At 56.5% G+C, this 22333-nt stretch overlaps 3 non-coding genes across 3 annotated transcripts; 2 read left to right on the top strand and 1 right to left on the bottom strand.

Annotated features, from left to right (window-relative positions):
- Nucleotides 1–2066: 2066 nt before the first annotated feature.
- TRNAI-AAU lies at nucleotides 2067–2140 on the bottom strand. The gene has a single exon. It is a non-coding gene; the product is annotated as a tRNA-Ile (tRNA).
- Nucleotides 2141–11634: 9494 nt separating this feature from the next.
- TRNAS-UGA lies at nucleotides 11635–11716 on the top strand. Its single transcript has one exon. It is a non-coding gene; the product is annotated as a tRNA-Ser (tRNA).
- An 8280-nt stretch (nucleotides 11717–19996) lies between these two features.
- Nucleotides 19997–20069, top strand: TRNAR-UCG. Its single transcript has one exon. It is a non-coding gene; the product is annotated as a tRNA-Arg (tRNA).
- The last annotated feature ends 2264 nt before the right edge of the window (nucleotides 20070–22333 follow it).

Here is a 22333-nt window from a genome sequence, read left to right as displayed (position 1 = left end):
CTCCCCTGTGCAGCCTGCTGCGCCTCACTGGGGGGTAGGGGATGGGGCTTTCCCGTCCCCAGCGTGGGGCAGGAGTGGGGGGGGGCTGCAGGGTGGTGGCTGGGGGGGGACAGGGAGAGCAAGTTGTCACAAAATACACCCAAGACCCAGCTGCTCAGGTAGGTCTATGAACCCCCTCCCCCATCTCCCCTGTGGTGGGGAGGGGCACTGCCTTCACATGTGGCTTCCTGCCTCCCTGACCCCTGCTGCAGCCTGCTGCCCCTCACCACAGCCTCACTGGGGGATGGTGGGAGGGGATGGGGCTGCCCCCCCTTCCCCAGCGTTGGGCTGGGGTGGGGGCAGGGGGGGAATCATAGGGTCAAACACTCACGGAAGCCCCAGCAGCTGCTAAGGTGAGTGAGGTCCGTCTCCTGGCCGGAAGTCCCCTTCGCGTCTCCTCCAGGTAGGGGCAGGGGAGGGGAGGGCTGCCAAGCACGGCACAGCCCCCTCCACTCCCCTCCCCATCCTGAGGGGCTACAGCACCAGCAGCTTGCACTGCTGTTATGCTGTAGCCCTTAGGCGGCGGCAGCAGCAGCAGCAAGGGAGAGAGACGCGCTGCGCACTCTTTACGTTCAGGCAGGGAAGCTCCAGGGTGGGGTGGGGGCGGGGAAGCTCGAGCCCTGGCGGCGGCGGCGGCGGCGGCGGCGGGGGGGGGATGAGAGGCAGGAGCGGGGGCGGGGGGGGCGCTCCAAGCAGGGGAGAAACCTAGCTCCAAATAGTGGTGGAGCAGAACCCCTGATTGTGCATATTCCTGGGGCTTTAGCCCCAGGAGCCCATATAAGTTGGTGCCCATGGCCTCCACGAGTGCCGCACTCTGACCAGCTGAACCAGGCAAGCCACGGGAAGCTTCTCAAGGTCTTCCCCTGGTGTGGGCTTGGATGCGAAAAGCACCTGGCCGTTAATCAGCTGTTGCAAGAAGTGTGCAGAGTAGGAGTAGCGATGGGGCTGTAGCTTTCCACAGCATCTCAATTTGGGCAGCTTTCCATTCCCCTTTTCTGTGTAATGTCCCTCCCACGGGTTTCACTTGCGGAGCTGTACGACTCTGGCAGGGTGGCCATTTAGAAATCTTTTCCTTGCTTTTCTTTTTCGCCTGGCCCCAGCGTTAGGACCGTTTGGGTGTTTCAGTGTGTGTGTTTTCCCATTTGGAAGCATTTGGAAGTTTGGAAGGGGAGCCAAAAGAGGAGTCTTTTTCACAAGCAAGTTGGCTTTCTGCACAGGTAGGGCCCTTGGCCGTAAAGCTCAGCTCAGTCAGTGCGTCTGCATGGGGTTCCTCCAGTGCCTCAAGAGCCCGTGCTAAACTCTCGGTGTGGGGCGTTTGGCTTCCGCCAGTCAGAGAGCCGTGCCTGCATCTTCCCAGGGCCGGCTCCCGTGAGGCGCGCATAACTTGGGAGGAAAGGGGTAGAAGAGGAAGCAAGTGAAGCTGACTTTGAGTGGTGGTGCCCCTGGACGGAGTGGTCCTCCTGCTCCTTCCTGTCGGAGGGGTGGGCTCGAGTGTGGGCTTGGGGGGTCTGGCTGTGGGCGGTGGGAGGATGGTGTCCAGGAAGTCCCAAAGGTCACCCTGCGCCGGCGGTGTGAAGCCTCTCCCCTAGGTTGGGGTGCCGAGGATTAAGCCTTCCTCTGTGGCTTGGGCTGGGGAGCGTGATCCGGCGTCGGGTCCATTTGGGTGGAGCTGGCAGCCGGCAAGAATTCGGGCCATCAGGTCAACCCTGTGTGGAAATGGGGGTGAGCCGGCAGGCCTGCGATTTTGGCTTCGCGGGCCGGGCAGCTCAAGCCTGGCCTCCTATGAGCCTGGAAGGCAGCCGGCCGGGCTCACCAGTCTCCTCCCCAGGCCCAAGTTCCTTTCAGCCAGCAGGCGGAGCGAGGAGCCCAGGGAGGAGAGCCCAAGGAGGTGTCCGGAGCCTCCTCCTGCCCGGCGCTTGCGCCCAGCAGGGCTCTTGCCTGCTCTCGGCCCACCTGGTTTTGGCCTCTGCCACCCCTAGCAGTCAGCCAAAAGACCAGAAGCCACCCTCTCCCTCCTGCACCCCGAGTGGCCAGCATGGGGCTTGAACCCATGACCTTGGCGTTATTAGCACCACGCTCTAACCAGCTGAGCTAGCCAGCCTACGGGGTGCCCTCTCTTGCCTGACCCTTTTGGAAGGAGTCACCGGCTGGCGCGGGGAATGATGTGGCCTCCGTTATCGAATGGATGGATCGAGACGCCACCTGCCAAGGTAGGGGAATTAGCTCAAGTGGTAGGCGCTCGCCCGCATGCGAGAGGCAGCGGGATCAATGCCCGCATTCTCCAGCGGCAAGGCAGCCCGGGACCTTCTCTTGCCCTTCTTTAGAAGCCATGGACAGTCAGCCGGCTCAGCTCCTCCAGTGGCCTCCATCCCTCTCCCGCTTGGCCTCCCAAAGGCCAGCCCTTGCGAGCACAAAGCTCTTCCACCCGGTGTGACGGAGCGATCCTGGCGGGATCCAACTGAGAGTGCCAAATCAGGACCAATTGCTCAAACAGGGCAGTTACAGCCCTAGGCTGGGGTTTTTCCACCTCTAAGGCATACCAAACCAGCCAGACAAAAGGACTTTGGTCTCACCCCACTGGCTTACCACAAGTCACACAAGCAATTTCCTTAGACACTCCAGTCTCCCAGTATCACCACCAGTGCACTCGTCCTGGGGATAAATGGTTATGAAAACCAACACCCCAATAAAAGAAAAAGGTTCTCTCAATCCCAAAGGACCAAGCCCCAGACCCAGGTCAATATACACATCAGATCTTACCCACAAATCACGCTGTTGCCAATCCTTTAGAATCTAAAATCTAAAGGTTTATTTACAAAGGGAAAAAGGTAGAGAAGAGAGGTAGAATTGGTTAAATGGAATCAATTACATACAGTAATGGCAAAGTTCTTAGTTCAGGCTTGCAGCAGTGATGGAGTAAACGGCAGGTTCAATTTAAGTCTCTGGAACATCCCCCGCTGGGATGGGTCCTCAGTCCCTGGTGTAGAGCTTCAGTTTTTAGCAAAGTCCTCCAGAGGTCAGAAGCAGGATTGAAGACAAGATGGAGATGAGGCATTGACCTTATATAGACTTTTCCAGGTGTAAGAATCCCTTTGTCTTCACTGTGGAAATTTACAGCAAAATGGAGCCTAGAGTCACATGGGCCAGTCCCTGCATACTTTGCTGAGTCACAAGGCGTGTCTGCCTTCTCTCCATGGGTCAATTGTGTAGCCGATGGCCCTTTAATGGGCCATCAATCCAGCTATGCCGGGCTAACATCAGCTTGTCTGGGACACTTCCCAGAGGCAGAGCAGAATACAAACTATAGACATTACAGAGCCAATACTTATAACTTTAACTACAAATGATACAGACATATAGACAGCATAATTATAACCAGCAACCCATAATCTGGTTTTAGACACCTTAGATGACCCCCTTTATCTAAGATTTGGTACCACTGCAGGACCTTGGTTGCAACCCATGTTCTATATGGTCCCAATTTATATCAATAACGTCACACCCGGCCCTTCTCCCCCTTGCGCTGACTGGGAGGCTGGCAACAGCTGGGGGAAGTTAGCTCAAATGGAAGAGCATGGGAGAAGTAGTCAGACCCATACACACATTCTCCAGCCTGCTCTGCTCTGCTTTGCTCTGCTGTGCTGGGCTCTAGTGGGGGACCTGCACCTTTCTTTCTGAGCTCTCACTGGAGCACAATCCCTTTCCTCCTCCCTCCCTGCTAGTCTACGCCAAGCTCATTGGCCGGGAGGGAGAGCCACTCAAATACAGAATTACTCACATCCCAGGGGTCCATGAAGAGAATGAGGAGATGGGCGGGGTGGCATGCGATACCAGCTCAGCTGAGACCGTGAGACCTCGCAGCCTCCTGATCTCAGGCAGCATGGCAGCCGTGGAGCAGAGCAGAGCATGCAGACAGCTTGGAGACAGCCAAAGCGGGGAAGGGCTGCGTTGGTCTGGAAGAGGGAGTCGGTGGCTGTCTATCCTGGCGGAGGCAGGGTCGTTTTGCTGTATGCTGGGCCAGAGGCCAGGGAGTCTGCTAGAGTTGCTGAGCTGGGCCTGCTTCTGGCTTTGCTTGGGTTAGAGGAAAGTGGTGAAGATAAGAACGGCCCTCCTGGGTGAGACCGATGGTCCATCTAGGCCACTATCACGTCTTCTGACAGTAACCAATGCCAGGCGCTTCAGAGTCAATGGCCAGAGCAGGCAATCGTCAAGTGATCTATCCCTGTGTTGTCTTCTGAAGCTTGGTGCTTGTTTCAGGGCTAACTCTCAGCCCAGACACACTCCAGGGAGGGAGCGTTGGTGTTTGTGCCGAGGAGCGTGGCTGGGACTCGGACCCCCTTCCCCAGCTCTGGGTAGCAAGCCCCCCTCCCCCCCATTTCAGGCTGTGTCCAGCTTAAGGCCACAGAGCCCTTGCCTTTTTTTGCCTGGTGCCTGAGAGTCAGGCCAGCTGCGGGGAATTAGCTCAAGCGGCAGAGCGCTCGCTTTGCATGCGAGAGGTAGTGGGGGACGCTGCCCGCATTCTCCGAGCCGGTCAGCTAAGGGCTCCTGATGAGCGTGGTGGACGGGAGAGCCGGCCATCTGACTTTTGGCCTGGCTGCCCGTAGCGGTCAGGCCGAAAAATCAAAAGCCATCCTCCCCAGGCCCACAGCCACCCAGGGGCTCCTCTGCACCATCTTGCCTCCACGAGTGCCACACTCTGACCAGCTGAACCAGGCAAGCCACGGGAAGCTTCTCAAGGTCTTTCCCTGGTGTGGGCTTGGATGCGAAAAGCACCTGGCCGTTCATCAGCTGTTGCAAGAAGTGTGCAGAGTAGGAGTAGCGATGGGGCTGTAGCTTTCCACAGCATCTCAATTTGGGCAGCTTTCCATTCCCCTTTTCTGTGTAATGTCCCTCCCACGGGTTTCACTTGCGGAGCTGTACGACTCTGGCAGGGTGGCCATTTAGAAATCTTTTCCTTGCTTTTCTTTTTCACCTGGCCCCAGCCTTAGGACTGTTTGGGTATTTCAGTGTGTGTGTTTTCCCATTTGGAGGCATTTGGAAGTTTGGAAGGGGAGCCGAAAGAGGCGTCTTTTTCACAAGCAAGTTGGCTTTCTGCACAGGTAGGGCCCTTGGCCGTAAAGCTTAGCTCCGTCAGTGCTTCTGCATGGGGTTCCTCCAGTGCCTCAAGAGCCCGTGCTAAACTCTCGGTGTGGGCGTTTGGCTTGCACCAGTCAGAGTGCCGTGCCTGCGTCTTCCCAGGGCCGGCTCCCGTGAGGCGCGCATAACTGGGGAGGAAAGGGGTAGAAGAGGAAGCATTTGAAGCTGACTTTGAGTGGTGGTGTCCCTGGGCGGAGTGGTCCTCCTGCTCCTTCCTGTCGGAGGTGTGGGCTCGAGTGTGGGCTTGGGGGGTCTGTCTGTGGGCGGTGGGAGGATGGTGTCCAGGGAAGTCCCAAAGGTCACCCTGCGCCGGCGGAGTGTGAAGCCTCTCCCCTAGGTTGGGGTGCCGAGGATTAAGCCTTCCTCTGTGGCTTGGGCTGGGGAGCATGATCCGGCGTCGGGTCCATTTGGGTGGCCGGGAGAGCCGGCCATCTGACTTTTGGCCTGGCTGCCCGTAGCGGTCAGGCCGAAAAATCAAAAGCCATCCTCCCCAGGCCCACAGCCACCCAGGGGCCCCTCTGCACCATCTTGCCTGAGCCGGTGGAAGTGGAGCCTTGAACTTACCTTTTGCGCTGAGGGTTATTTGCACTGCACACTTCACACAGAGGTAAAAACACGGGGCACAGATCTTTGAGCACAACCCTTGTCCTGAGGAATGGGTGAGTGGGGGGGTGGGGCTGCATAAATAGAGACCGGCTCTCCCTGGCGGGGCTGCAGTGGCTCTTCACAGGGGCAGTCCCACTGTCTATTGGTACCAGAGTTTTGCCGGCCTCCTTTCGTGGGCTGACCTGGCTCCTCTCTCTTTAGGGAGACTGGTGACCCCAAACTTCCAAGGAACCATCATAGCGAGGCCAACCTGAGCACAGACACCTGCTCAGCACCCCGGGGTGCAGCCCTGAACTCCAGCAATCAGCTACACTCAGCTGCCCACCCAACAAGCGTTACAAGCAGGAGCCTTCATGCCCCGCGTGTTCAGGTCCCTCCCAGCGCCAGCTTTAAACTCCGCTGCTCAGTTCTAAGCTTTGGCTACACGGGGGCAGCCTGGAGCTCAGCCAGCGCCTCCCGTTGCTGGTTGCGTTTCCCGCTCCTCGTGGCAGGTTCACACCCCGCAGGCAGATCTCTGAATCGGAGCCGAACCGTTCCCCAAATCCAGCGCTTTAGCAGCAGCTTTGCTAGGAAAGCGCTGACGTCCCCAAGTAAAGTAAGAGCCAGAGCGCTGTGTCCAGGATCCTCTATTGGGCCCCTCACTGTGGTGTCTGTCAGGCACAAAGGGAAACCAGGGAAATGTTTTCATGGCGTTTAAGGGCAGAAGGAGCCATTAGCTCAGCTAGTCTGACCCCCGAATAACACAGAATTACACCATGACACGTATTGATCCCACAGACCTTAGATAGATCAAAGCGTTTCAGCCCTCAGGAAGGAGGCTAAACTGGGTGCCAGAGGCAGCGAACAAGGAGCCCCCAAGGCAATGGCAGGGAGCTGATGAGGTGAAATATGCCCAGATGATCCCAGCAGGCGACCCACCCCCATGCTGCAGAGGTGGGAGTCCCTGTTCCTTCTGCCCTTAAGAATCTCTGATGGTAAGTGGGTCCCCCCAGTTCCCCAGATAAGAATCCTCCATGTGGTTTTCCTGGCTTCACCTCCAGATAAGAACATTGTGTGGAGGGAGTGGGAGGAAGGTTGTCTGGCAGATCTGTAAAGGGGGCCTGTGTCTCCCTGTCTGGCCCAGGCTCCTGGGAGGAAGTGATCTCAGTGTGTCTGGCTGTCTCCATTCCTGCCACCCCTAAGAATCCCTGGTGTGGGGGTGCACCCTAGACCATTAAGGATCTCTGGTGGGTGGGTGTCTCTCTCCCCCTAGTCAGGATCTCTGAGGCTTGGCTGTATAAAAAGAGACTTTGACTCACCCAGGCTGGGCTGCCATCATGGAACAGGCCAGGTCCTTCTGTGGAGGTTTTGCGTTCCCCCAGGGACGTGATCTCAGTGTGTGTGGGTGTCCCTGTCCCTTCAACCCTTAACAATCTCTGGTGCGTGGGTGCGCTGGGCCCCATTACAATCCCCTCTGTCTTACCCCCCATGAGGGATCCGGTGGATGTGGGGGTTCTCCACGCTGCTGGGGGTGTCTGGTGCCCCTGTCCCTGCTGGTTAACAGTGGAGTGTGTGGGTGTCCCCCCACCCGTTAAGGATCCGTGTTGTGCGGATGCCCCCGTTCTTCTCATTAAGAATGGTGCAACGGAGCATATGGGTGTGTCCCCCACCCCATGAACTAGCTCCTGTGTGTGGTTCCCCTGCCCCCATCCAGGCTCTGTGGTGTGTGGGTGTCGCTGTTCCTCTTTTCAAAATCCGTGTTGCAGGGGGGCGTCCCTCCCCGCAAGTCAGATTCCCCAGCGTGTGGATGCTCCCATCCCCCGAGCCAGGCTCTGCGGGGGAGGGGGGTGTCTAAAAAGAGACTGTGTCTCACTGTCTTGCCTAGGCTACACTGCAGGGGCTATTCACAGGTGCAATCCCACTACTGATCAGCACAGGAGTTTTGACCTGCTCCGTTTCCGATCTGGGCCGGTTCACCCCTCCTTAGGCAACCTGGAGACCCCAAGCTTCCCTGGGATCACCATATTGATGCTGAACTTAGTGCGGACACCTGATCGGCACAGCCCTCTGCAGCCTAGAACTCCTGAGCTCAAGCGATCCGCCAGCCTCAGCCTCCCCAGGCGCTGGGATCACAGGCACCAGCCACAGGGCCCGGCTTGTTTTGCAGCCTGGCAGCTGGAGCTTTAAACTCTGCTCTTGAGCTCTGTGCCTTGGCCAGACGGGGACAGCCTGGAACTGGGAAATGCTCCTGCTTCCCCTTGCCCCCGTCTCATGTTGAGCTGCGGGCGCCGCTGTCGTCCCAGGTAAGATCCCGGATGTTTCGGTGCCCCCTTCCCCTGCCCAGGTGTCCGGGTACCTCTGCCCCCCATACAGAATCCTGGATGTGTGGGTGTCCGTCCCTCTGCAGGGGATCCCGAAGTGTGGATGCCCTTGTCCCCCCCTACAAGATCCTGGGTGTGTGGGTGCCACTCTCCCCCCCGTAGATCTCTGGTGGGTGGGTCCCCAGGGTGTGAGTGCTCCCATCCCCCGATACAGGCTGGGGGGGGGAGGGTATAACTGGCTCTCTCTGTCCTGCCCAGGCGGTGCTACAGCAGCTGTTCACAGGGGCAGCAACCCCACTGTCACCCTGCAGCTTTACCCTGCTCCAGGGGTGATACTTCACCCTCCTGTGGGAGCCCGGGGACCCCGAACTGCCCAGAATCACCTGATTGATGCCGAGCTTAGCACAGACACCGGCTCAGCATGGCAGGGTGCTGCCCTGAGCCCTGACAATCAGCTTCCCTCCGCCTCCTGCTGCACAGCGAGGATCCCACGCGAGAGGCTTTGGGCCCAGTTTGTTCAGGAGCGTCCCAGGCTCCAGCTGTAAACTCTGCTGGTCAGTTCTAACCTTTGGCCACACGGGGGCGGCACTAACGGTCCCATCTAAACGCTGTTTGCGTTCGACCCTTCGGATCGCAGATTGTAACCCACGGGCAGATCTCTGAGTGCAGCCAGATCCCTCCCCAAACTAAACATTGAAGCAGCAGCTCCCATTGGAAAGATCAGGATTTTTGCCTTTAAAAACAAGGGAAATATCTGCAGCGAGAGACTGAAGAAGCTCAATTGATTTCATTGACTCCATGAATGTTCCTCTGTGTCCCCCTAAGAGTCATGCCCCACATTTTGGGGACCACTGAACCCTACTCAATAAGCAGGGGCTAGTGATGCCAAAGCCCAGGGAAAGGGAGAACAAGTGCGGGGCCCCCAGCACTGGAGCCATGTGAAGGGGCTGCAGGAGAGGGGCAATGGCTGGTGGCCCAGGGAGTTAAGGGCAAAGGGGGCACAGCAGGGGCAGGAGTTAGGGGTGAAGGAGGTGCAAGGGTTGGGAGTGCAGGAGCTAGCGGTAAAGGGGGAGTGGGGATCGTCCAGGGGCAATGGGGAAGTGCCAAAGTACAAGCTTTGCCCAGGGCACCATTTTCCCTAATGCTGGTCTGAGCAAACAATTGGAAATGACCCTTCAGTGAGACCAGAACCACAGTGTAGAAAAGCTCCTTTGTCAAGTGGTGGTGGGTGAGGGCTTAGGGAGATGGGTTAGAAAGCAACAGCTGTGGAGGTTTGATTCTTGCCTGCTAGGCCAGGCTGGGGTGTGGTGTCTCCATGGCTGTGCTTCCAGTGTCTGATCTGCCACAGGGAGCCAAGTCTAGACATACTCAGAGGCTCTATGCCAGGGTTCCTCAAACTTCCTTTCACTACAACCCCTTTTTGCCAAAAAACTTACTACATGACCCTAGAAAGACACACCAAGCCCCTCTACACTGAGCAGAGGCAGAGGAGACAAAGCCTGAGCCCTGCCCCAGTTGGGGGAGGGCAAAACCAGAGCTTGAGGGATTCAGCCCTGGGTGGTGGGGCTCAGATTTTGGTTTCAGCCCCAGGCACCAACAAGTCTAATGCCAGCCCTGGCGACCCCATTAACACAGGGTTATGACCCACTTTGGGGTCTTGCCCCACAGTTTGAGAACCACTGCTCTAGGCTGATGGGAGAGAGTTTTCCTGGGGGTGTAGTTAATCCACTTCCCAAGAGGTGGCAGCTATGTCAGTGGGAGAAGCTATATCGGTGGGTGTGCAAGCTGTGGTGTTTGCCACATTTAAGAAGTTTAATCAAACCCCATTTTGAAAACCACCTGTGGTCTGGGAATGGCAAAGGAGCTCGATGAATCAGGGTTTGTCCTTCAAAGTCCTGGACATCACGATTCCATACTCCTGTTGTCATTGGGGATATTGCTCAGTGTTAGAGTGCTTAACTGCAGTTTTCACGTAGTCCTCAGTTCAAACCCCCGTGTTCTCCTATAACCTTCTTTCTTTTTTTTTTTAAAGTTAAACATTTTCATTTCCATTCTCCATTATGTTCAGGGGCTCCTCTATACAGGAGTGCTTGATATTAATGTAAACACTCAACATTTTGTTGTCCAAATGCATAAAAACCTAGCAAAGCTGTCCATCACAAAGGCCTTTTGCAGGACCTCAGACTATTGGTCCAAGGTGGTGGGAGGTGGTGACCTCACAGAGAGATGCTGACATCAGCCAGGCAGGACAGGGGTGAGGGGCCAGGGAAACCTCAGAGACCCCTGTGGCTTTGCTTCAGCAAGTCTCCTTCTCCAGGTCTCTCTTTGAGGACTGAGAGAGTATTCGGGTTCACGGACGTGAGTGCCAGGAGGAACCTCTTTTGAGTTTTCTCCTTCCCTTTTCCTGATTTTACTAGAAAACAGCCATCCCTGTTTAGAAGGTTGAAGCCTCCTCGAGGTTTGAAACCTGTTCAGTCTGATCCATCTGGTGACAGTTGAATTCTAGGCATGGAAAACACGAACTTAAGGAGGCAGAATTTTATTCCGCACCTGGGATTTTGTCCCTTAGAATCACTGGGGTCATTAGGGTTTGTCCTTTCTGTTTCACCTTTTCCTCCATCCATCCATCCCTCCCTCCTTTCTCTTTGTCTCTTGCTTCTTTTGTCCTTTCACCTGTTCCCCTCCCAACACCAGGAGCGGTGTGTGTGTGTGTGTGTGTATGTGTGTGTTGCGGGGGAGTGCTCTGCAGCTCCCACTGTGGGAGGTCCACCCAAAAATGTGGGGCTGAAATAGTGCTCGGGCAGTGATCCCCACCGGTGACCTGGGCCATCCTTTGGGCTCTCTGGTGAGAACCCTCAGCCTCCCGTCCTCAGTCTCTACCCTGATTGGCTGAGCAGGGGGTTATTGACAGGGAGGAGATTCAGGTCCTTGTTGTTCTCTTTTAAGACCAAGGAAATAAGTCATAACCACTTATATGTTTGACAAATTTTGCTGCTTTGCTGCATTAATGGTCTCTGAGCAGTTCATGATTCTCTCTAACATTGCAGTTCTCCTCAAATACTTGCTGAATAATTACTGTGAACTGTTGTTGGTGTGGAGCTCATCTGAGAGCACTTTATTCAGGTCATTCAGTGTTTGAAATTCACGATCTGATGGTTAGTTTCAAAATCAGGGCTCTTGGGTCCTATTCCCAACTCTGCCACTGGCTGACTGTGTGACCTAAGACAAGTCAATTCTCCTTTCTCAGCCTCAGCTTCTCCCTCTCTCAAGTAGGGATAATGATGATCTGCTCCTACCTAGCTCAAGGTGGGTGGAGGATGGGGATCCATTGGAGAGTGTCACTAGGAGTATCAGAGGGCCGTGTTAGTCTTGATTTGTAAAAGCAGCAAAGACTCCTGTGGCACCTGGCTAAGCAAACAGAACAAACCCCAAATCCCCCCTGTGCTTTGGGAGCCAGGTTTGCGGTGGGAATCCTGTAGTTCAGATGACTTCACGCCTGGGCATTGGGATTATTTACCAGTTTCTCTGGCATTGGGGCAGTTTTGTGCTCACAGCTGTGATGGGCGAGTGGTTAAGGCGTTGGACTTGAAATCCAATAGGGTTCCCCTGCGCAGGTTCAAATCCTGCTCACAGCGAGGCCTGCATTTTAGCCAGTCTCTCACCCAGGCAACACCTCTGTACAACCCCCTGAGACACTCTCAATTCTCTCCCCACCCCAAGTAAATTCTGTTCTGCTCCTTTCATCGAGATCCCTTCACCCTCCAATTACTGGGTCTGTCTTGCGTACACACAGAGCAGCAATACCCAGAGTCCGAAGGTGCAAACAATTAGATGTTTATTGGGTTGAATTTCCAGCAAGCAACGATTCCAGTTTCCTTCCTCAGTGTCCCCATCCCAGCCCTGACGCCACAGAGCCTTGCCTGTGTCCCTGTTCCCATTCTCCCCCTTAGCAAAGCATAGGAAGTATGGTGACACATTTCCTGATAGGGCCAGGCATCAAGGTGGAAGGTGTTGATATTCCATTTGTCCCTGTGCGTAGTGCAGTGCCCTGCACCTTCTCTCGTACGGGCCTGCCACACCTGTTCCAATTAGTGTTCCAGACTTCCCACTATAGTGGGCCTGGGAAGGTTGGGTCAAGGTTGTCTAGTACAGGGGGGAGGGGCTTACTCCATTACTTCTAGGTTATTTCCATAGGCAACGTAACACAAGTATACTTAGCAATACACCAGCCGCTGTAACAATCCACAGCAACACCGAGAGACCTGAGCACTGCCGCATGGTCCAACATCCTGGCCACCACCGAAACACCTCCTCTCCTCCTTCGACGGGGTCAAGCCCTTAACATGCTCAGTTGCTGGCAGTTGCAATACGCTGCCGCTGCAGGTTTTCGTGCTTTTGTCCATAGCATAAGTCCATTGAATGTCCACAGAGAAATGGGTTATTGTCCAAACCAACTTAACCACATGGTGTGGAATCAGGCTGTATGCGCTGGTTCGATTATTCACAGCAGTAAGATTCACAGATCTATCTGTGTGCCAAAGCCCAGAGAGCAGCGTGTAGTGTGGAATTTGGTTAGGGGCTGGTGTAATTGTGCCCCCAGTAATATGTACATTTCCAGCAAAACACCTCATACACAGTACACCCAATTGTCCACCCCTTGCCATGGGCCATTGGGTGTGCTCCTCCACGGCCATCAGGGAGGGGCACATTCAAACATCTTCTCTGGATTTACACCATTTTACACACCCCTCCATTGATTGCCAGCGAGCAAATCCCCTTCTCATTATTCCCATAGGGCTTGTGGGGCCCACCTCAGCTGCCGATTCACTTCCAGATACCACAGTAGCTATTACACAGGTGCTGGCCTCCTTGTCGAGCATTTTGAATGTCCACACACATCTTCCCCCAGGTCAGCCTTTTGAAGCCATCCCCACCCACGTCATGAGGTTTTCTGTTCATTGAAACACAACAATGCTAACAACAAGACAAACACCACAGACAAACAACACAAAACATAGATTCATGGTATTATGGTTTAGTCTTTTGCTGGCACCAGCTTGCTTGTAGAGTGTCTGAAAAACAAAAGAAACAATTTCCACACACACCCCCAGTGGGGACAGATTAGTGCTTAATAATAATAATACCACTTCCTTTTACAAATTTCCTTGCTAATTGCAGGAAAAACAGAAGAATTCCCTCCAGGCTGTCCTTATTTTGTTCTATAGTTAGATAGTGAATTACCCCACTCACTGGTCATTTATGAAATTCATGAGGTGGTGTGCCTCAGTTTCCCCTCTTGTACAACAGACCCAGTTTGCAATAGTTTCTCTGCTGCACCAAGCTTTAAGTTTATCCTCAGGTAATAGCTGAGAGACAGCTTTAGATTTAGCTTTAGCACTGTACATACACACACACACTCCTTAGGGTTAACCTGTCCCCCTTATTTTCAGGCTTGACTTGTTTTTTCACCTCCCTTTCCTGGAGGGCCACAATCTGAGTCTTCCAGTAGCTTGGTTGCTGACCAGATGTATTTATTATTTGCAGCTCCTTTGTGCTGCCACTGATGGGCAGTTCTCTCCTTCCCCCATCAGCTAGGTCATTTGCAGTCACACCAGCTTTCGGGCTTGGCTTTTGGATTCAAAGCCATCAGCAGCTCAGAGACTGTCTTAAAAGGGACACAATCAACTTCCACCTGAGTTCTGATTACTTTCCACTTTCATCTTCTGCTTCAAAACATACAGATCTGAAAAAGAAACCACAACCTATTGTGGCTCCCTTTGGAGCCCTAATAGGGTTTGAATTAAGTACCATGTTTTGTTTGCATTTCTTTTACCCCTTCTCCAATATACACTGCCCACGTCCTGGGAAAATGCACATTCCTTCCATAGTTTAACCTTCATAACATTATGTTACAAAACATAAGTCTCACTTTAGGTTTTTAAAACCTTACACAATTACACACAACATTTTGTTTTGTCTAACAGCCCTTGCACTGCAATAATTTTTTTTTACAGAACTGTACCCCGATTACATGTCCATCTTGTACAACCAGAGGCAGCCAGGGGCAGGCAAGTTTAGTGCCAATAGAAACCCCTGACATTCCTTTAGTGATTTTGCTTACATTACCCAGGAGTCAAATCATTTTGATGAGATTATCTCTCGGCCTGCTGCCTGCAGCCGTCCCCTATAGACCATTTCTGTGGGCAAAGGGCCCATTTCCCCTCAGAATGGCTGTAAAGGCTTCTCGGGACAAAACATAGTGGTGGTAGTAGCCACTTTACCTGACCCTCTTGTATAATTTAATTACTAAGCTTCCATCCAATGTGAGTGCACAGAGCTGCACATACAGTTACATTTATATAACTGGGTTTTATTATTAAACCAAAAACTGCCCTTCTTGTAACACCACAACTGTTGCCTTTTGCTATTTCCACAACTCACAAATGTTTACTTTCCTCCAAACTCTGTATTATTAATTTTTGCAAAACCCTGGGCGGCTGCACTGCAGTGCGGGGGTGACTCTGCAGGAGGAGAAGCTGCTGTGGAGCAATGTAGAGCAGGTGCAGGAAGGAGCCGGGGTCACTATTCACACTGTGAACTGCACAATTTTCCAAATTTGGGAATGTCCGAGAACAATTCTAGGGTAAGGTGAATGCAGAGCAGTGACACTGGAGGTGCCCAGACCTCCAATGGGGGCGGTGTGGAAATTAATAAAGGGAAGGTCATTTGCAAAATTAGTTGTCACTGACAAGATTTGTCTCTTCTTATTTCATGTTATGGTGTTATTTAGCGGAATCAGGACATATTTTACTATGTTAATTAAACACAATTTTATTTAACTGAGCCAAAAACTTAGTGTCACTTATTTTTTTCTCTGTCCTAGCAAGAACTAAATGAATTTTGTGACTTTCTGGAAAGTGCAGCGAGATTAAATGTGGGGAATTCAGTCCCTGTGTTTGTGAGCTGATGTTTTCCTCTCACAGGTCAGTGCCTGCATTGAAATACCAAGAGGGATCTAAGGGCTGGTGTACGCTGGGCACAGGGGTGTTTGCAGAAGGGGCGGGGCCTCAGGTGCAAGGGGCGGGGCAGGGCGTTAGTCTCCCCCAGCTGGCGGTTCATGCCCTGCCCATGGTGTTGCAAGGAAAGAGGCTGCCCAGGCTGCACTTGTAGCGAGGTTCCCCCACTAGGTGGCCGCGCAGAGGCTGCAGGAGACAGGCAGGGGGCAGCAGGGGAAGTGGCGACACAGGAGCTCTCAGCAGCAGGGTGAAGGACAATGCCGTGGAGTGGCAGCGACGCAGAGTGAACAGGGCAAACCGAGAGCCAGTTGAAGGAGTGTCGGCAGCAGAAGCTGAGGTTTCGCTTGATTCCTTCCCCTCCCTCCCCCACCCCTGGGGCTTTGCTGCCCAAGAGGAGTAGGGTTGGGGGAGGAGAGCGGAGGGGTCTGTTAAAGGAACATTGGATTGGCCTGTCACACTGCAAGGTGAGAAACTGAGGCACAGCACTGCCCAGTGTACTCTGGGGTGGGGGGTTGCTGATGAGCGTAGATTTGAATGTGGTTGTGAGGTTTTCCCAAACTCAGGCTTGATTCTCTTTCCCTTTTAATAGAAGTTCTCATTGGCTCTCTGCCCACGCAGAGCTGGGGAGTGGGGGGCCTGTTGCCTTTTCCCCAGGCAGAAGGGTGACACCTGCCTGGCGAGTGAGGGTCGGTTTGGGTGACCCCCACTCAGGGCAGGCTCAGGGCGGGTCTCTGACCTTTACTCAGCCCAGGAGAAGTTTTTTGCACTAACATCCCAAGTGTGCAAGTCCGTCCCCGCAGAGCTGCCCCATAGGGTGACCTTAAAGCAACTGTGGAAAACGGGACGGGGGTGGGGGGTAATAGGCTCCTATATAAGAAAAAGTCCAGCCAAACCGGCCTGTCCCTTTAAACATGGGACATCTGGTCACCCTGGAGCAGCCCCGCACTCCTGCTCCCCGGTTGGTGCGTTTGTAACCCGGGGGCTGAAGCCGACGCGAGAAAGGGAAGTGAGCGAGCTCGGAGCTCTCCGGCGCCACCTGCTGGGAGCAGAGGGCAATGACTGAGCGACGTCCTGGCTAATTTAAATATCACCTGGTTCTCTCCTGGGTGGCTCCACTGGAGAGCTGGGGCGTGGCCTGAGTGTGGCAGCACCTTATTTGCATATATTAAAAGCAGCTGTTTGGGGCCATTGGGGTAAAATAGGAGTAAGTTTTGGGGTTGGGCCCCACATGTTTAGTGCAGGCTGTGGGGAGCCGGGCTGAGGAGAGCCTGCCCTGACGGGGAGTGTGTGGTCACCCTGAGCTGGGAGCGTGTGGCCAGACATGGGGACGGGGCGGCGGGGGAAAGAGGGAGGGAGAAGGTTGGTTGTGGGAAGCAGAAAGTGGTTCCCCCTTTTTTGGTGCCTGGGTGGGGTTCTCGTTATCTAATGCAGAGCAGCGGTGGGGGAGGGGAATTGAGACTCTGCTTTGGGGGTTGCTGTGGGGCGTGACACAAGCCCCCTGGTGCTGGCTGCTGCTGTGGGGCATAGGACAGGTGGGGGCGGGGCTGTCTGGGTCCTTGAGATGAGGGCGGATCCTGGTTGGCTGGTCCCTGCCTGCCTAGTGTTTTCTGACAGCTGATCTCCCATTGGCCCTCGTGCGGGGCGGGTCTCTGAAAGCTGGTCTCCCATTGGCCCTCCCCAACTGACGGTTCTGACAGGCTCATCTCCCATTGGTGACGTTGTGTGACAGCGATGCGGGGCGGAGCCGCCAGGGCCTTGTGCGCTCAGAGCTCAGCGCCGCCCGCGAGAAGCGGCGCGAGGCCGCGCGGGGCGGGTCCCGCTGCCGGGCGGAGGGACCGAGACCGCAGCCGCGGCGCCGCCTCCCGCCTGGCGCGAAGCCGCAGCACCGGGGGGGTCACAGGGCGCGAGGCGCTTCCGCGCGCGGCTGTTTCCTGCCGGTCGCGGGGTGACGGGTCCTGCCCGGGGCGGCCGCGGGGTCCCGATGGCAGCGGGGGGCTCTGGCGTCCGCCCGCCCGCGGCGGCTGGGAGCTGCGGGGCCCCCTGCACTGGCCGGGGGCTGCGGCTCCTCCGCCCCCGGTGACTGGGAGCTCCGGGCTCTGCCTGCGGTGTCTGAGCGCCGGGGGCTCCTCTCCTGCCCGGGGCGGCCGGGAGCTCCCGGGGCTGCGGCTCCTCCTCACCCCCCGGTGACTGGGAGCTCCGGGCTCTGCCTGCGGTGTCTGAGCGCCGGGGGCTCCTCTCCTGCCCGGGGCGGCCGGGAGCTCCCGGGGCTGCGGCTCCTCCTCACCCCCCCCCCGGTGACTGGGAGCTCCGGGCTCTGCCTGCGGTGTCTGAGCGCCGGGGGCTCCTCTCCTGCCCGGGGCGGCCGGGAGCTCCCGGGGCTGCGGCTCCTCCTCACCCCCCCCCCCCGGTGACTGGGAGCTCCGGGCTCTGCCTGCGGTGTCTGAGCGCCGGGGGCTCCTCTCCTGCCCGGGGCGGCCGGGAGCTCCCGGGGCTGCGGCTTCTCCTCACCCCCCGCCCGGTGACTGGGAGCTCCCGGCTCTGCCTGCGGTGTCTGAGCGCCGGGGGCTCCTCTCCTGCCCGGGGCGGCCGGGAGCTCCCGGGGCTGCGGCTCCTCCTCACCCCGTGACTGGGAGCTCCCGGCTCTGCCTGCGGTGTCTGAGCGCCGGGGCTCCTCTCCTGCCCGGGCGGCCGGGAGCTCCCGGGCTGCGGCTCCTCCTCACCCCGCCCGGTGACTGGGAGCTCCGGGCTCTGCCTGCGGTGTCTGCGCGCCGGGGCTCCTCCTGCCCGGGCGGCCGGGAGCTCCCGGGCTGCGGCTCCTCCTCACCCACCCCGGTGACCGGGAGCTCCGGGCTCTGCCTGCGGTGTCTGAGCACCGGGGCTCCTCTCCTGCCCGGGCGGCCGGGAGCTCCCGGGGCTGCGGCTTCTCCTCACCCCCCCGGTGACTGGGAGCTCCCGGCTCTGCCTGCGATGTCTGAGCGCCGGGGGCTCCTCTCCTGCCCGGGCGGCCGGGAGCTCCCGGGCTGCGGCTCCTCCTCACCCCGTGACTGGGAGCTCCGGGCTCTGCCTGCGGTGTCTGCGCGCCGGGGCTCCTCCTGCCCGGGCGGCCGGGGCTGCGGCTCCTCCTCACCCCCGGTGACTGGGAGCTCCGGGCTCTGCCTGCGGTGTCTGAGCGCCGGGGCTCCTCTCCTGCCCGGGCGGCCGGGAGCTCCCGGGCTGCGGCTCTCCTCACCCCGGTGACTGGGAGCTCCGGGCTCTGCCTGCGGTGTCTGAGCCGGGGCTCCTCTCCTGCCCGGGCGGCCGGGAGCTCCCGGGCTGCGGCTTCTCCTCACCCCGCCCGGTGACTGGGAGCTCCCGGCTCCGCCTGCGTGTCTGAGCGCCGGGGCTCCTCTCCTGCCCGGGCGGCCGGGAGCTCCCGGGCTGCGGCTTCTCCTCACCCCGGTGACTGGGAGCTCCGGGCTCTGCCTGCGGTGTCTGAGCGCCGGGGCTCCTCTCCTGCCCGGGCAGCCGGAGCTCCCGGGCTTCGGAGCTGCAGGGTCTGTGAGCAACGACGTGGGGCGGGGTCCTCCCGCCATCAAGGCCTGTTGGGAAATCCTGGGTCCATCCGCAGCAGCTGGGAGCTCTGGCGTCCGCTCGTAGGAGCTGCAGGGTCCATAGGCAGTGGGGTGGGGCTGTGGGGGCTCCCCGGCCACCCATGGCTGCTGGGAGCCCCAGGGTCTGCCTGCGGAGCTGTGGGGAGATGAGGGGTTTGGGGTGGAGGAGGGGGCTCCAGCCTGCAGGGTGGGGCCGAGGGATTCAGAGTGCAGGAGGGGGCTGTGGGTTGAGGCAGGGGGTTGGGGTCCAGGACGGGGTGATGGCTCTGGGGTGGGGGCAGGGATGAGGGGTTCCAGGTGTGGGAGGAAGCTCTGGGCTGGGGCAGGAGGTTGAAGTGCAGAGGGGTGAGGGCTCTGGGGTGCAAGAGGGGGCTCTGGGTCTGGGGGGGTTCAGGGCTGGGGCAGGGGGTTGGGGTGCAGACTTACCTCGGGCGGCTCCTGGTCAGCGGTGCAGCAGGGGGGACCTACTGGCCACTTCCAGGGCGCAGTGCGGTGCCCTAGGACACGTAGGGACCAGCCTGCCTGAGCCCCGCAGCATCGCTGACCGGACTTATAACGCAGTCACCCGACTGGGAGCTCCAGGGTCCCCCTGTCACATGTGGTACCTGGGAGCTCTGGGATCCACTCACAGTAGCTGAGAGCTGTGGGGTCCATCTGTGGTGGCATGGGCCTGTGGGAGCCCCTTCCGACACTGGTGGCTAATAGCTGTGGGGCCCCCACCGGCCGACAGCTCCAGTCTTGCTGCCCCAGGGCTGAGGCGGAAAATGTCACTGAGATCTCTGACAGTCACAGATTCTGTGACCCCCTTTATATAATCTTAGCCTTAATAGTTGTTGACTGTCTCTCTCAATCTAGTGGTCTGCTCTAGCGCAGATGGGACAGGGAAGACAGACGCTCACCCCCCAGCACAGGTTTGGGCAGCAATGGCTCTTGGGCTATTTGCTGAGCATGCAGAGGACTTGTCCAGGCCGTTGGAGAAGCTCAGCCAGATGAGGAGCTGGAAGAAGGAGACCTGAGCAGCCTGGACATCCCACTTTTTCTCCACAGCCACTGCCTGTCAGCAGGATTCCTCCTTCTCCTCAGTGAGACCAAATCTAAGCACCTAGATAGCTGGTCTGTCTGCTGCACCCCAATCCCTCATGCCTGAGCCTTCCTGCCAAAGTCCTGTACCTGGCTCAAGAGAATTGTCTCACATCTCGCTGGGAACTCGACTTCTTGTGCCCAGAGTCTCGGCCCCACTCAGCAGAGGACCTGAGAAACACAGTGTCTGCCTTTTCCAAATAAGTGCCTGGAAAGGTTTTGTTCTTGTGACCACGTGGCCTAATGGATAAGGCGTCTGACTTCGGATCAGGCGATTGAGGGTTCAAGTCCCTTCGTGGTTGTGCTTGTGCGATTTTACCTTTGAGCTGAAAGTCCTGCTCCCTTCAGGGCTGGAACCTCTTCTTGGCTGCTCAGGCCAATGCTCTGGCTTCAGCTAGAGCCCCGGGAAGGAGTTGGGGGTTGGGCGTCACAAAGGCTGGGACCTGAGTCCCAGGTGCTTCCAGTCCCGCCTTTGCCCTTCCTGACTTGCCAAAGAAAATGGGCGGCTGCCCGGGCTAGCGTGTGGAGCAGTTTCCCTCTTCCAAGTGTGCGCCTGTCCCTGTGCTGGAGGGTACTTGCTACATAGCCCCTTGGGAGCCTGGGTGTTTCTCTGCTTCTCGCCAGCTGGGGAAAAGCCTCTTGGGGTAAAATCTCCTGCCCCACTGCCAAAGTGAGCACCTTGAGTGGGTCCAGTCAGAGGCCCCACCAGGGGGGCTGGCCCTGCTTTCCTACCATCTTCTGATGTTGGCCACAGAGCATCAGCAGTTGGCTGTGGGTGGTTTTCAGTGGGGGTTCGGCATGCCAGGGAGCAGGGAGCAGCCTGGCTGGGTGTCTCTGTGGCTGTCTGCTGGCCATGCATAGGCATGGTTCTCCCCTCCTCTTGCCCTGCCCTCGGTTGCTCTGTGGCTTTTAAGCCTTCCATTGGGGCTGTCAGCACCAGCCGCCTCTGTCCTAGGTGCCCAGAGGGGGAGAGGTGCTGGGCTCCAGCCTGGGACTCTGCCTCCCTCCTGCCTTTCCCTGACTATGAAACCTGGCCCTGACACTCCTTTCTTCAAGCGCCATGTGGGCAAGAGGAAAAGTGTGGTAGAAAACACAAGGGCCAAACTTGTGGACATCAGAAATCCCAAACACCCAGTCAACCCATAGTCACTTCTAGATCCCCTTCCAACCAAAGACCTGGCTCCAGTGGGTATGAATCACTCAGCACAAGGTAAACAACTCATTCTTATACAGCTGGAGACAGGAAAGCACTTGGCTCTCCAGGGATTTACCACAAGGTCCCACTGAGATTTGAACTTAGATTTCAGCATGCCAACCATTACACCATGGGACTAGCTTGTGCTAGTTTCTCTGAACATTGGTGACCCTATCATAGAATACCAGGCTTGGAAAGGACCTCAGGAGGTCATCTAGTCCAACCCCCTGCTCAAAGCAGGGCCAATCCACAGACAGACTTTTGTCCCAGATCCTTAAATGTCCCCCTCAGGGACTGAGCTCACAAACCTGGGTTTAGCAGACCAAAACTCAAACCACTGAGCTCTTCCTTTCTCACAGGGTCAGCTTGTGTAAGGGACTGTTGGCCCTTTACTAAAACTGAGTGGGTTTTTTTTGGTTGGCTAGTTCCCAGTCCCAATAGAAGGGGGAAGGGTCAATGGGAAATCAGGCCCCTGAGACTGACAGGCCCCTGGGGCAATGGTCACCAACTGGTAGGGAACAAGTGAGAATTTGTTAATGAGTAAAATTCCTGGTGAAAATTGGCAAAGCTGTGGAGAGTTTGAAAAGTTCCAGTGAATTTACACATAAAGATACAAACAGAGAGACAACTAGAGAGAAAGAGAACATCACAGACTGCACAGGCCCACACAGACATAAACAAAAACCAAACCCACCCAGCACACATAGCCATAGACACATAAGGGAAAGCCACACAAAACATAGAACAAATCCACACCAAAAAGTACAGCAAAAGCCCACAACAGGAAAGCACAAAACCCACATACCAAAAGAATACTAAGCAAAAAACAATCTGCATGCAAAAGTCATACACACACACACACACACACAAAACTATATGGCATCCACAAAAATCACACAGGACCCACATGCACATCAACACGACAGACAAAAAAAAACCCCAACATACAGAAAGCCAGGCAGGGTTTGAGTCTCACAGCGAAGAGGGTGAGCACACAGTTGGTTTGGGGAGCAAAGACTGAGGGGGAGTCGGGGGCAGTGCTCTGGGCTCTGCTCGACCCCTCCTGACACAGGCGGCTGGTGGGGAGCAGAGCCTGGTAGATCTGTGGAATCTGCCCTGCTCTCTGTAAAGCAAGGGGACCTCGGTGTCTTCTGAGCTGCACTTGTATTTTCTGCAGGCAAAATGATTGGCAGAAGCTATTTGCTTAAAGGAAACTAGTGCTGTAGGTGAGGTTTGAACTCACAACCTCAGCATGACTCCACTCAGCACTGCTCTGTAAGTACTGGGCACTAACCCATTGCACCACTGGACCCTGCTTGCAGGAGCTTGTCTCCATGTTTCATGGATGGATTAGCGGAGTGGGTGGGTTGC

Source organism: Mauremys reevesii, linkage group 12 (genome assembly GCF_016161935.1).
Source record: "Mauremys reevesii isolate NIE-2019 linkage group 12, ASM1616193v1, whole genome shotgun sequence".
In the NCBI taxonomy this organism is placed as follows: Eukaryota; Metazoa; Chordata; order Testudines; family Geoemydidae; genus Mauremys; species Mauremys reevesii.
Note: the sequence above shows the minus strand (reverse complement) of the source record. Positions and strands in the feature narration are given on the sequence as shown.